This window comes from Carcharodon carcharias, chromosome 15 (genome assembly GCF_017639515.1).
Source record: "Carcharodon carcharias isolate sCarCar2 chromosome 15, sCarCar2.pri, whole genome shotgun sequence".
NCBI lineage: Eukaryota > Metazoa > Chordata > Chondrichthyes > Lamniformes > Lamnidae > Carcharodon > Carcharodon carcharias.
This window is the reverse complement of record NC_054481.1, coordinates 65,850,044-65,864,885: the sequence shown is the minus strand read 5'-3', so window position 1 is coordinate 65,864,885 and position 14,842 is coordinate 65,850,044.

Sequence of the window (14,842 nt, the reverse complement as noted above, 5' to 3'; positions counted from 1 at the left end):
TGGATTGGACAGTGAGCTATCAAAATGTTATAAATGAAGCTTCAATTAGGACAACTAATTCAATTGATTCAAGTCCTGGTCTACCTGTTTGTCTACATACTTTGTAACCATACTGATCCAATCAGTACTTACATGCAGAAGAATATAATTTGTAATCATGGTAATGCTCTTAGTACATAGTCTTGGCATAAATAAACAGAAAATAGACCCAAAAGACACAATGGTACATATAAAAGATTCTGTCAAAAAGACTGAAATATTTCTGGAAGTTTGAAATTCTTTAAGAAAATTATTTCAGTCCCCTCAGTTATTCAAATATCTTTCCTTTAAGCGAACTTTGCTTATAGAGTGAAAGATGAAGCAGACAAAGGAGAGTGTATGACAGGTGTCAAATTGATAAATACAAGTGAGAACAAGCTAAATGTAGAACATTCAGCGCATAAGTGGAAAAGGAATTGGAGGGACAAAGAGAGTGTATGAGAAGAGACTGGCAGCTAAAATAAAAGGCAATCCAAAAGTCTCCAATGGGGGCATAAACAGTAGAAAGGTAATATGAGGAGGGGTTGGTTTGATTAGGCATCGAAAGGGAAACCTATGGACCTATGGCATGGAGGAATAGAGCATAGCTGGGGTACTAAATGAGCACTTTGTATCTATCTTTACAAAGTAATTAGACACTGCCAAAATAAAAGAGGAGGTAGTTGAGAGGCTGGATGAGCATATAATTAATAAAGAAGATGTACTCGAAATGCTGGCTGTACCTAAGGTAGGTGAGTCACCAGGCCAAAATGGGATGTATCCAATTTTCCTCTAAGCTGTGCAGCCATATAGCAACCCAGTGCTGTTCTGGTACAGCCTGCACACAAGTCAGCTACTTTAAGTTACCACATGTGCATGGTCACATAAAAAAATTTAAAGAGCACACAGATTTAAACAAATTAAGCATACACTTAAAAAAAATAGATAGCGCATTGGATGCATCCTAGGTTTGCTCAGGGAAGTAAGGGTAGCAATTGCGGAGGTACTAACCATAATCTACGAATCCTTTTAATATACGGGGATGGTGCCAGAGGACTGTTGAATTGCAAATGTTACACCCCTGTTCAAAAGGGGTGTAAGGATAAATGCAGCATCGACAGATCAGTCAGTTTAACTTTGGTGGTGGGAAAGCCTTTAGGAATGATAATCCAGGTTGAAGTAAGTCACTTGAATTAACTAAAGAAAACCAGCACAGATTTGTTACAGCTAAATCGTATTTAATTAACTTCAGTTTTTTTTTGGTGAGTTAACAGAGAGGTTTGATGAGGACAATGGGTTGATGTAAAAATAAAAACTAAAAAACTGTGGATGCTGGAAATCCAAAACAAAAACAGAATTACCTGGAAAAACTCAGCAGTTTGATCTGTTGTACACAGACTTCCAAAAGGAGTTTCTAAAGTGTTACATGATAGGCTTTCAGCAAAATTGAAGCCCATGGAATAAAAGAGGCAGTGGCAGCATGAATATAAAATTGGCTAAAGATCGGGAAACAGTGATGGTAGCCCATTGTTTTTTGAACTGGAGAAAGGTATACAGTTGGATTCCCCATGGGTCCTGTGCTAGGACCGCTATATTAATGACTTTAAGGTGGGTGTATAGGGAAATATCAAAAGTTGCAGATGACACTAAATTTGGAAGGACAGCAATGGGGTGAGGGGGAACAACAATTGGGTGAGGGGGACAGCGATGGGGTGAGGGCAACAGCACCGGGGTGAAGGGAACAGCGGTAGACTTTAAGGGGCTGGTGAAATGGGTGGAGATGAAATTTAGCTCAGTGAAGTGCCTAGTGTTCAATCAGATGGTAGGCCTGGCAGTGGCCAACTAAGAGGCTCGGGACCCACATTTGGTCCTAATGTATGGACTTACCTCTTGCTAGTAAAATCCCAGCCAAATTTCTGTTTCAGGCTCGATCGAAACTCCTCAATTAGAATAAGAATCCACAACTTATCCCTGGATGGTCATGAACTCTATAGAGAATTCACGTCATTATGCAATCGCAGCTCAGGAAATTTTGAGTATGTTTCATGGCTTTAACATAATTTAAAAGTGAAATTGCATGGATGCATCATACTAGTAAAGCTGTGAAAATAGCTTTTAACCAGCACTTGCAATTAAGTAATTAATTAATAAATTAATTAATATCTCAAATTTAGAAATAATTTTAATTGCCTGTTCTTCTTATAGTGAAATGAGGTGCACTGCAGTATCAGTTCTGAGGGGAAAATGTTTGAAAAGCTGCTGCCTGCATTGTACAGTGCACAGTCCCAATTACAAATTAATTAAACTTGACAAAACACAGAAAATCTAACTATAATTATTAGACAGTTAACAATGTGGTTTAGGAAAATGTAACTTGACATCAACTATTAATTTTAACCATTAAATGTGCTCTATCAAAAGGATTATATTGCTTCAATTAGAAGTCCAACTTCTATTTGAAATGACTGAGACTTAAAAGTAACAAAATAATTTTCTTCATAAAATCTTGGATTTCAAGATTGCTTTCTGCAGATATTAAGTAAAGCACATGCAAATTAAAACTTAAAAATGGCTATTGGTGGAAGGTTTGCTCTGGTCACTTCAGTCCAATATTAATCTGCATCGGGATGTAGACAGACAGATGGGCAAACACAACATTGTGTCTGAGTGCTTTAACTCATTTAATTAAGAATATGATTGACAGACTGCCCTCTTCATTATCTCATTCCTGGCATCAGTGTTGGCCTTCTTCTTCACAAGCACCCGATTCTTCCTCATCACATGAGTAAAGACGCTGCTGCCTCTGTCTCCTCCAAAACATCCCTCTCTGCATAGTAATGTTGTGCAGAATGCACAACAAATCTGTGCTGGTTTTCTTTAGTTAACTCAAGTGACTTACTTCAACCTGGATTATCATTCCTAAAGGCTTTCCCACCACCAAAGTTAAACTGACTGATCTGTCGATGCTGCATTTATCCTTACGCCCCTTTTGAACAGGGGTGTAACATTTGCAATTCAGCAGTCCTCTGGCACCATCCCCGTATATTAAAAGGATTCGTAGATTATGGTTAGTACCTCCGCAATTGCTACCCTTACCTACCTGAGCAAACTTAGGATGCATCCAATGCGCTATTTTTTTTAAGTGTATGGTTAATTTGTTTCCACAGTAGACTGTAGGGAGCACCCAGACCTGTCAAGGCACCTGAACCTTGTTTGAGAAGCTCTGTAGTGTGCTCAGTTCCAACCTTGGTGATCCAATGGCTTTGATTATACCCGTGTTGTTCAGGCATGATGGAGTTGTGGATGGGTGTCAGGACCCATGTTTGCAGGGGGTATTCCCTGGACCCTAGCGGCCATTGTCATATTCAAAGAGTATGTGGTGTTTACCATGTTCCGACCCAAGGTCTGCATTCCAGACGTTCCAGGAAAACTATTATTGGGGGAGGCAATGGCGTATTGGTATTGTCGCTGGACTAGTAATCCAGAGACCTAGGGTAATTCTCTGGGAACCTGGGTTTGAATCCCACAATGACAAATGGTGAAGTTTGAATTCAATAAAAATCTGGAATTAAAAGCCTAATGATGATCATGAAAATTGTTGTAAAATCCCATCTGGTTCACTAATGTCCTTTAGGGAAGGAAATCTGTTGTCCTTACTTGGTCTGGCCTACATATGACTCCAGATCCACAGCTATGTGGTTGACTCTTAAATGCCCTCTGAAATGGCTTAGCAAGTCACTTAGTTGTATCCTAACCACTACAAAGTTTCAAAAAAGGAATGAAACTGGATGGTCAAAGTCCTCCTTGCTAACATCTGGGGGCTAATGCCAAAATTGAGACAGCTGTCTCACAGACTAGTCAAGCAACAGCCTAACATAGTCATCCTCATGGAATTATATCTTGCAGATCATGTCCCAGACACCACCAGCACCATCCCTTGGTCTCCCAAGAGGGGGCGGCACAATGGTATACAGTTGGGAGCGTGTTGCCCTGGGTGACCTCAGCATCGACTCCGGACCCCATGAAGTTTCATAGCATCAGGTCAAAAATGGGCAAGGGAACCTACTGCTGATTACCACATACTGTCTTCCCTCAGCTGATGAATCAGTGCTCCTCCATGTTGAGCACCATTTGAAGGAAGAACTGAGGGTAGGGTGGGGTGGAACTCTGGATGGGGGACTTCAATGTCCATCACCAAGTGTGGCTCGGTAGCACCACTACTGACCGGGCTGGTCGAGTCCTAAAGGACATAGCTGCTAGACTGGTTCTTCAGCAGGTGATGAGGGAACCAACAAGAGGGAAGAACCTATTTGACCTCATCCTCACCAATCTGCCTAGCGCAGATGCATCTGTCCGTGAAAATATTGGTAGGAGTGACCAGTGATTGTGGAGACGAAGTCCTGCCTTCACACTGAGGATACCCTCCATCATGTGGTGGCACTACCGCTATGCTAAATGGAATAGATTTCAAACAGATCTAGCAAATCAAGGCTGGGCATTCATGAGGTGCTGTGGGCCATCAGCAGCAGCAGCATTGTACTCGAGTACAAGCTGTTACCTCATGGATGGGCATATCCCCCACTCTACCATTACCTTCAAGCCAGCGGATCAACCCTGGTTCAATGAAGAGTGCAGGAGGACATGCCAGGAGTAGCACCAGACATACCTAAAAATGAGGTGTCAACCTGATGAAGCTATAACACAGGACTACTTGCGTGCCAAACAACATAAGCAGCAAGTGATAGACAGAGCTAAACGATCAATGCCACATCCAGTCATGAATAGTGGTGGACAATTAAACAGCTCACTAGAGGAGGAGGCTCCACAAATATTCCCATCCACAATGATGGGGGAGCCCAGCACATCAGTGCAGAAGATAAGGCTGAAGCATTTGCAATAATCTTCAGCCAGAAGTGCTAAATGGATTGTCCATCTTGGTCCCATCCGGAGGTCCCCAGCATCATAGGTGCCAACCTTCAGCCAATTCAATTCACTCCATGTAATATCAAGAAATGGCTGATTCTGCAAAGGCCATGGGCTCTGACAATATTCCAGCAGTGGTACTGAAGACTTGTGTTCCAGAACTTTCCACGCCCCTAGCCAAGCTGCTTCAGTACAGATACAACACTGGCATCTACCCGGCTATTTGGAAAATTGCCCAGGTGTGTCCTGTACACAAAAAGCAGGACAAATCCAACCCAGCCAATTACGGACCCATCAGTCTACTTGTGATCCTCAGTAAAGTAATGGAAGGAGTCATCAACAGTGCTATCAAGCAGCACTTGCTTAGCAATAACCTGCTCACTGATGCCCAGTCTGAGTTCCGCCAAGGCCACTCAGCTCCTGACCTCATTAGAGCCCTGGTTCAAGCATGGACAAAAGAGCTGAACTCCCAAGGTGAGGTGAAAGTGACTGCCCTTGACATCAAGGCAGCATTTGACTGAGAGTGGCATCAGGGAGCTCTAGCAAAACTGGAGTCAATGGGAATCAGAGGGAAAACTCTCCACTGGTTGGAGGCATACTTAGCAAAAAGGAAGATAGTTGTGGTTGTTGGAGATCAGTCATCTCAGCTCCAGGACATCACCGCAGAAGTTCCTCAGGGTAGTGTCCTAGGCCCAACCATCTTCAACAGCTTCATCAATGACCTTCTTTCCATCATAAGGTCAGAAGTGGGGATGTTCGCTGATGATTGCACAATGCTCAGCACCATTTGGGACTCCTCAGATACTGAAGCAGTCCATGTCTAAATGCAGCAAGACCTGGACAATATCCAGGCTTCGTCTGACAAATGGCAAGCAACATTCACGCCACACAAGTGTCAGGCAATAACCATCTCCAACAAGAGAGAATCTAGCCCTCACTGCCGCTTGACATTCAATGGCATTACCCTCACTGAATCCTCCACTATCAACATCTTGGGGTTACCATTGACCAGAAACTGAACTGGACTAGCCATATAAATATTGTGGCTACAAGAGCAGGTCAGAGGCTAGGAATCCTGCGACGAGTAACTCACCTCCTGACTTCCCAAAGCCTGTCCGCCATCTATAAGCCACAAATCAGTAAGATGAAATATTCCCCACTTGCCTGGATAAGTGCAGCTCCCACAACACTCAAGAAGCTTGACACTATCCAGGACAAAGCAGACGGCTTGATTGGCAACATATCCACAAACATTCACTCCTTCTACTACCAATGCAGCAATGTGTATCAGCTACATGACGCACTGCAGGAATTCACCAAGGCTCCTTAGACAGCATCTTCCAAACCCATGACCACTGCCATCTAGAAGGATAGGGGCAGCAGATAGATGGAAATACCACATTCTGGAGGTTCCCCTCCAAGCCACTCACCATCCTGACTTGGATATATATCACCATTCCTTCACTGTCGCTGGGTCAAAATCCTGGAACTCCCTTCTTGACAGTACTGTGGGTGTACCTACACCACATGAACTGCAGCGGTTCAAGAAGGCAGCTCACCACCAGTTTCTCAAGGGCAACTATGGATGGGCAATAAATGCTGGCCCAGCCAGCGAACCCCACATCCTGTGAATGAATAAAAAATTAACAGATTTACCCAGTTTATCCTGGGCAGCCTCTGTCTCATCACACTGAAGTCAGCCTTACTCAAATCTAGAATCTTCATAGCAGTTTCATGTTTCTAACTTTCAAACACGGTGTTGAACTCAATCGTATTATGGCTACTGTTGGATAAATGTTCACACACTGTTGGGCTGTTAGTAACAAGGAAGATTTCGCCAAGTGTAATATAGCCTGCCCCATTTTTGCTTCAGGGATATATTGTTTCAGAGAACTATCCTGGACACATTCAATAAATTCACCATCTTGTTGACATCTGTTTATCCCAATCTATATGAATATTGGAATCCCCATTAAAAACCACCCTCCCTTTGCTCCCTTGTCTAATCTAAGCATTTAAACAAGCTACCACTTCAGTGCTACTACCGGGGGCCTATACATTATACCCGCTAGTCTACCCAAAAATATTTTCCACTTCATCCATCTCGTCCTATCATTGAAGTGATTTCATCCTCAATCAATAAGGCTTCCCCCTTTTCCCTATGTTTCCTGTAAAAGTTCCTTCCTGTATCAGTACTGGTGCCAGTGAGTCTTGAAATGGAACTCTACTTTCCCACATCACTCGTCCAGACATATGTTCACCCTTGCTTATCCCTATGCCAATTTGCATGTTGCTTAGTAATAATCCAGAGATTATAACTGTTTTGATTCTGTTCTTTAATTTAGCTCCTATTTCCTGGTACTACCCAACTGAGACCTCTTGCCTACTCTTCCCATGTTGTTGGTCCTGATGTGAACTACAACAATTGGATCTTCCCCAATGTACAATCCAATTTTTGGGGGGGAGTACATGAACAATTTGTTTAAATGCACAGCCCCTTTAAATTTTGTGTGTGGCTGTACACACACAGTAACGTAGAGGGGCTGAGTTGTGCATGGCCTCCATGGGAATTTTTTGGCTGCTGAGCAACACATCTTACAGGGAACATTAAAACAACTTCTCCCTCTCCAACATCTTGCAAGCCAGTTCAGGGTCCCTCATCCTGGCACCAGGAAGACAACATACCATGTTTACAAGGATGCCCTGCTAATTATTGAATCCCCTTTAACTACCACATTTAGACTTCACTTCCCCGCCCTCTCCTTTCATACAGCCTCCTGCTTCAAGGTGCATGATCCACATTCTGACAGTCCTTATGACAGTCTTTCATCCTTATCCTCACAGGTAACCAGTGCACTGAAACTGTTGAATAGAATCAGTTTCTGTGTTCGTCAGTGGTGGAGTGAGTGAATATTTATGGATGTGGTGCCAATCAAGTGAGCTACTCTGTCCTGGATGGTGTCAAGCTTCTTGAGTATTTTTGGACCTGTGCTCATCGAGACAAGTGGAGAGTATTTAATCACATTCTTGACTTGTGCCTTGACCTATGTAAATGGTGGACAGTCTTTGGGGAGTCAGGAGGTGAGTTACTCGCCACAGGATTCCTAGCCTCTGACCTGATGTTGTAGCCAGGGTATGTATATGGCTAGTCCAGTTCAGTTTTTTGTTCTTCAGCTTACCTAGTTTCCCTTTACTCTTATAAAAACAAAAAAACTGCGGATGCTGGAAATCCAAAACAAAAACAGAATTACCTGGAAAAACTCAGCAGGTCTGGCCGCATCGGCGGAGAAGAAAAGAGTTGACGTTTCGAGTCCTCATGACCCTTCGACAGAACTTGAGTTCGAGTCCAGGAAAGAGCTGAAATATAAACTGGTTTAAGGTGTGTGTGTGGCTCCGCCCCCCACACACACACCTTAAACCAGCTTATATTTCAGCTCTTTCCAGGACTCGAACTCAAGTTCTGTCGAAGGGTCATGAGGACTCGAAACGTCAACTCTTTTCTTCTCCGCCGATGCTGCCAGACCTGCTGAGTTTTTCCAGGTAATTCTGTTTTCCCTTTACTCTTAGTCTACCCAAAAATATTTTCCACTTCATCCATCCCGTCCTATCATTGAAGTGATTTCATCCTCAATCAATAAGGCTTCCCCCTTTTCCCTATGTTTCCTGTAAAAGTTCCTTCCTGTATCAGTACTGGTGCCAATGTTCATATAGATTGGGATAAACAGATGTCAGCAAGATGGTGAATTTATTGAGTGTGTCCAGGATAGTTCTCTGCAACAGTATATCCCTGAAGCAAGAATGGGGCAGGCTATATTACACTTGGCGAAATCTTCCTCGTTACTAACAGCCCAACAGTGTGTGAACATTTATGCAATAGCAGCCATAATACAATTGAGTTCAACACCATGTTTGAAAGTTAGAAACATGAAATTGCTATGAAGATTCTAGATTTGAGTAAGGCTGACTTCACACATGCCCCATCCTGAAGCTGCACCTCTCTGCCAGATGTGACCAAAGTCTGGAGCAAATTGTCCCCCATCCTTATGTGTCCATGTCTCTCCAACTCACACTTCAGCTTAATGCCTCTGAGCCAGAGAGATTCAACATCTACTGCAGATGTTTTGTTCACTTGGGATAGCCTCACTATGCTCAAACCTCTACATTCTGCAGTCCAAACACACAGCCTCCTCTGCCATATCTTAAAGATCTAAATTTTTCACCTTAATGCTTAATTTCTACATGCCAATATGCACTAAGCATTGGACAAATATTTTAAATATTTACTGCCTCAAGCTTCTGCTACAAATATTGAAGATTAAAAAAACTCAGCAGCAGCACCTCCTCCTCTGCACCAAACTTGACTTCCTGAAGATTGTACTCTTTCCATCACAGTGTGCACTGTTTATTTAGACAAAGCTTTGTTAGTCACACCCAAGTTACAACTGCTAACTCAGCTTCATGCTCACAGTAATTAGCATCTACTGCTTACAACTGATGTGGCAGCTCATTGCCACGAACAAGCAGTTTCTCTTAGCTAGGCAGTGTAACTCACCTTTCTTTTACAGTTTCTTTTACAGTTTTAAAGATCCGTGGTTTTAAAACCCTCGGACCCCAATTTATACATTTAAGCAGCCTCAAACTAGCTTCAGTCAAAAGGGCTATTTGCCCACTTACAGTCCTCCCCCACCAGCTGCTGCATCTTGGGCATCAAGAGGCAATTTTCTGTCTGCCCATTAAAATTCAGTAATTTAAGCATATTCCAAACAAATACACATTTGTATTATTTCCTGTCCTTCCTAATTTAATATGATCTGCAAACTTGTATATATAACTCTCTATTTCTTCATATATCCCAATCATTCGAGATCCAAATCATGAACAAATATTGTGAAAAGTTAAGGCCCCAGAACAGATCCTTGAGGGGTCACATTCTACTAATCAGAGTCCCGTCACTTTTTTTCCCCACTCTCTTACTATATAAACTCATTGAATGCAGAACTTATGTATTTTGCATCAGCAAAATTCAAAAAGTTTGAGCCATGCAGTGATTTCTATCCTTACATTTAGCATATGCACAGGGTGATCTTGTCTCACAATGCCCTCAGTTGATCAGATTACCTGATGTGTCCAAGAATGTGGCTTCAATACATTAATATCAGGCACCCACATCATCACTTTATCAGATGATGAATCCATTTTTTTCAATCAGTATTAGAACAAAATATGATAACACTGCTTATTGCAAGGTTCTTGCTGAATCTTCCTCAGTTTTCTGCCCAAAGGCAGGTTTGACCCACAGTGCTGTGATCTCCACCATGGATAGGGAAGGAGACAGATCCTGAATCCACCCCAGCCGGAACGGAGATCAAAACCCGTACTGTGGGTACCAATCTGATCCACACCAGCCAAGCAAAGGACCTGAGTTGCTGTGGCAACATGCACTTTTCCATGTGTGTTGTAGTCCGGAGCCATGGATCGATGGTAGAAGCTCCAATTTTCTTTCTATCTATCATATGGTTGACCAGGAATCTCTCCCTCTCTTACTGCCTGCCATGGGTGTACATTGGAAGGATTTACAAGTTGATTCTCCTGGGGTGGGACTTGGAAATTCTGGCTCAGAGGTAGGGATGCTACCCTGTATGCCACAGACCTCCCTCCTGCAGCATCCTAACCAGAATACTTATAGAATTGGGATTATTTATTTAGGAGTTGACAACACTTTCACAAGGATAGTTCAAGACAATGCACTCTTATCAACAAGCCAAGTTAGGGCCAAGCAATATTGAAATCTGTTACAAATCTCTTCTTACCCCACTCTAGTCATGAAATCCCATCACTATTAGGTAAACTATTGTTACATGATATGATCTTGGCCGCATAACTAGCTTCAACGACACAGTTCTGCAAGTGCAGATATATTGGTTCAAGGAAAGGCGAAACTTGCAGTAAAACCAACTTTGAGCAGGGCTTTCCCCATTACATTCTCTCACCTCCGGTTCCATTATTTTCAATTCTTCTTTCCTGAGCTGGATGCTGCAATTTCTTCTGAAACTGATGCCCTCAATGAAGCTATTGTTCAAGTTCACAAGTTTTCACAGGCTACTACAGTTCTCCCATTCAAAACTAATCCGAACAACTGAAAGATTCACAGCAATTGCTGTCAAGGTGCAAATTCCCCTTCTCCCTGAGCATCTGCACGCCCAGCAGCAAGTGGATGATACTTCTATGTTCTTGTACAAACATATTTAACCTGAAGATTCATTACAGAAAAAGAATTCCGTCAGTGAAATTTCATCACTGTTTGTGCAGAAGGTAATAAATGGAATTGTTTGAATATGTTGATTTTATGGATTCTGAATAGATTTATTCTTGTAAATAGTCAAAAAATGAGAATCAATCTTTGTAATTGTACAAACCCTGTTCACAGATACAACAAGGAACTCATGTTTTGTTTCAGGCAATCAATCTTTGTACAGGTATTTATTTCTGCCTTAAAATGATGAATTCTATTTATGGGTTTTATGATGAAGCAAATCAGTAGTTCTTGAGCTGCATGCCAGACTGGCAAATTGACAAAACAAAAACACTAATTCCAATATAATTCTTCCCCTAATATTTTAAAGCCACTGAGTACTTTAACACTTGCAATGTCCCATAAACACTTTCTGAGACCATTAAGTTATGCCAGTGTTACTGGGGTGATTGCAATGTCTTTTTAAAAAAAATCACAATCAACGGTTATGCATCCTTGAGTGATTTATTCTTTCTACAAGCTAAAACAAATTCATTTATATAAAGTAAAATACTGTGGATGCTGGAAATCTGAAACAAAAACAAAACCTGTTGGAAAAACTCAGCAGGTCTGACAGCATCAGTGGAGAGAAAGACAAAGTTAACGTTTCGCATTTGTATGACTCTTCTTCAGAGCTAAAGAAAAGTAGAAATGTGTTTCTACTCGGATGAGCAGATATCAGTTTTGTGGTGTCTGCTGCATTCTGCGCAAACTGCTCAATGCTCCATGTGATCAAATGATTGAACAGCAATCCACTAACCTCAGCTACACCTCCCCATTCACTAGCAGTTCCACACTCCTTGCGTTCCCTCTCAATAACCATGACATCATTTTCCTTCCGTGAACACTATGAACATTAACTCTTTCAGGCAAAAAAGCTGATGCTAAATGAGAAATCAAAACAAAATTTGCATTATATAATACAAAATGAAACAAATCAGGGTGTGAGGAGGTATGTTGTTCTCCTGACAGAGAACACCAGATTCCAATTCCATGGAGCCACTGCCACTCTCCTGCGATGGAGCCTCAGCAATCCTAGAGATCTGTTGGAAAACACATTCCTGGATCAATGTGGCATCTTGGAACTACCTCCCTGGCAGAGTCTAGGCACATCATGCACCACACCTCACTGAAATGGAGATAACAGAATTGCTCCCTGACGATCCTCCATGTGGATCACCTGTAGGTGAATGCCCTATGCTCCCTCATCCCTCTCACTCTCCTATAGTCTTGCCCTTCCCTATGTGCCTTCTGTCCATTTTCCTAATCTTGTTCTGTGCCAACGGAAAGTCTTACCAGGAGACAAATGTGCAGAGCTGGAATCTTTGTGCAGTATATTCCAAGAGACACAAAACAGAAAGCAAGAGCAACCAGATCACTCCATCTGGATCACTGAAAGTTTGAAAAACACTAGAAATCCCTCCAAAAAAAAGCCCACAAGTTAACCAGCAGCTCGAATAAATATTCCTTAAATGCTGCAGGAGCCCTTCGAATAGCACTGGCATGGGAGGATCTTCATGGCATTTAACATCATGTTCTGCTGAACAAGATAAGGGTGATGGTCATTAGGTTGGTAGATGGTACTCAGCCCTTCCCATTGGAAATGTGCGTGTGCACCTTGAACCGCATTTTCGTACCTTAGGCAGATGCATGGCAGCTAAAATGTGGGTATTGCTTAATCTAATTTAACTTCAATGATCTTTTATCCTTCCCGCAGCAATTTTGCATTGGACACCAACCCAGAGAAATAGAATCATGATAATTTGTTGTCTTCCCAAACAGTTTCCAAGGTTTATATATGGAAAAAGACAGTCTTGACCAACTTTCAAATGAACCTGTTTTCATTGTCTTTAACTTGATCACAAAGCAGCATGAGCACAAGCTTTGTAACGTATGGTAAATCAGCTGTACAGTCGAATGATGGTATGTAACAGTCATGAGGTAAGTCTACTACATTGCAGCTTTCCTTCAGCCATATGGAACTTAATGAATTGGAAAGAAATATGTTGTTTCATTGATCCAAAGTGGTTATGAAAATTCCAGGAAGTGTATAACTACAATAGCATTAAATTGGTAACCTCTGCAGTAATCTGAACATTAAATCTGTTGCTATCAAACAAGGGAAACTGAAACATGACATTAGAGTATTGTTTACCTGATCACTGTCCGCACTGTGATAGTTGGAATAAGAATGAAGAAGCCAATACTGACAATGGAGATCAAAAAAATCAGATCTATAGGGATACAAGAATGGCCACCTGCTGAATAAGGAAGCTCGATATGCTTCTTGAATCAGCACAAGAATGAATTATACTGAGGAAAACTATGTTTCAATGCTTACCTTTCTGGTAGATCCAAAATTGAAAGTGACTTTTATTTTTGAATTCCAAGTTGTCTTTTTATATATTTAAAATATTTTTGCAGTTAAACGAAGAATGCCACACAACATACTTTTAAAAAATCAGGGCTGCAAAATTAGGCTCTGTTTCTCTGGTATTTTTGGCACTATAGTTGGTTTAATAGAAAAATGGCGTCCACATCCACTCCTTATTTGACATACCGAATGCCATCTTGGTGAGGCAGTAATGTGGGCATTACGTACGTGCACTGCAGAGTAGGCAGATCATGGCGGCTGTCAATGTCCTATGCCGATTTGATGGCCGGCCTGCCATCTTGGACCTCGTCATTCCTGTTTACATCCTAAACACACATAACTGTGCACGCATTCTATGCGTTCAGCAGCATGAGGGACCCCCTCTCCCAGTAGGGTTGCCAACTGTGATTAATTGTATTCCTGGAGATTTAATCACAAGACCTCCTCGCCCCCACCCACCCCCACCCCCCCCCACCAATGCTCCAGCTATTAGTTGCACAGCGCATCCATCCTTGTGACGTACTGCCTTTCTGTGCATTGAAAAGCAAAAACACTCATTATCCGATTGAATAATGTTTGACCACCAGCCAAACAGCTTGTTTTCCCCCATTATCAATATTTTCATGGAAAAACTCAGCAGGTCTGACAGCATCTGCAGAGAGGAATACAGGTAACGTTTCAAGTCCATATGACTCGAGTCCGTATGACTGTTTTTGTTTTGGATTTCCAGTATCCGCAGTTTTTTGCTTTGATCAATATTTTCATATTTGGTAAAGAGAAATGTTCAAAGAAAATTATAAAAAAGAACAATCTTTTTTAATGTCACAATGATTTTTCTTCAAGTTTGCACACAGCAGTGTCCTGGAGATTGATCTTTAATTCCTGGAGGGTTGGCAACCCTATCCAACAGCAGCACTATTTAAAGGGATCATTATCAAATCTGTAGGTTCGTTGCTTATTACTTTCCACTGACTCTTGCTGGGCTTGTGGAAGTGCTGGGTGTTTTCAGGAGTGGGAAAGGCATGGTTGCTACTGGAAGGGTTCCAAAGGCACCACTTTCTGCTATTGCTGTAGTCCTTCTTGGGCTGCAGCTGGAAGGGTTCAAAAGGCACCACTTTCTGCTATTGCTGTAGTCCTTCTTGGGCTGCAGCTGGAAGGGTTCAAAAGGCACCACTTTCTGCTATTGCTGTAGTCCCTCTTGGGCTGCTGCATCAGAGGGAGATGCAGTCGCAAAG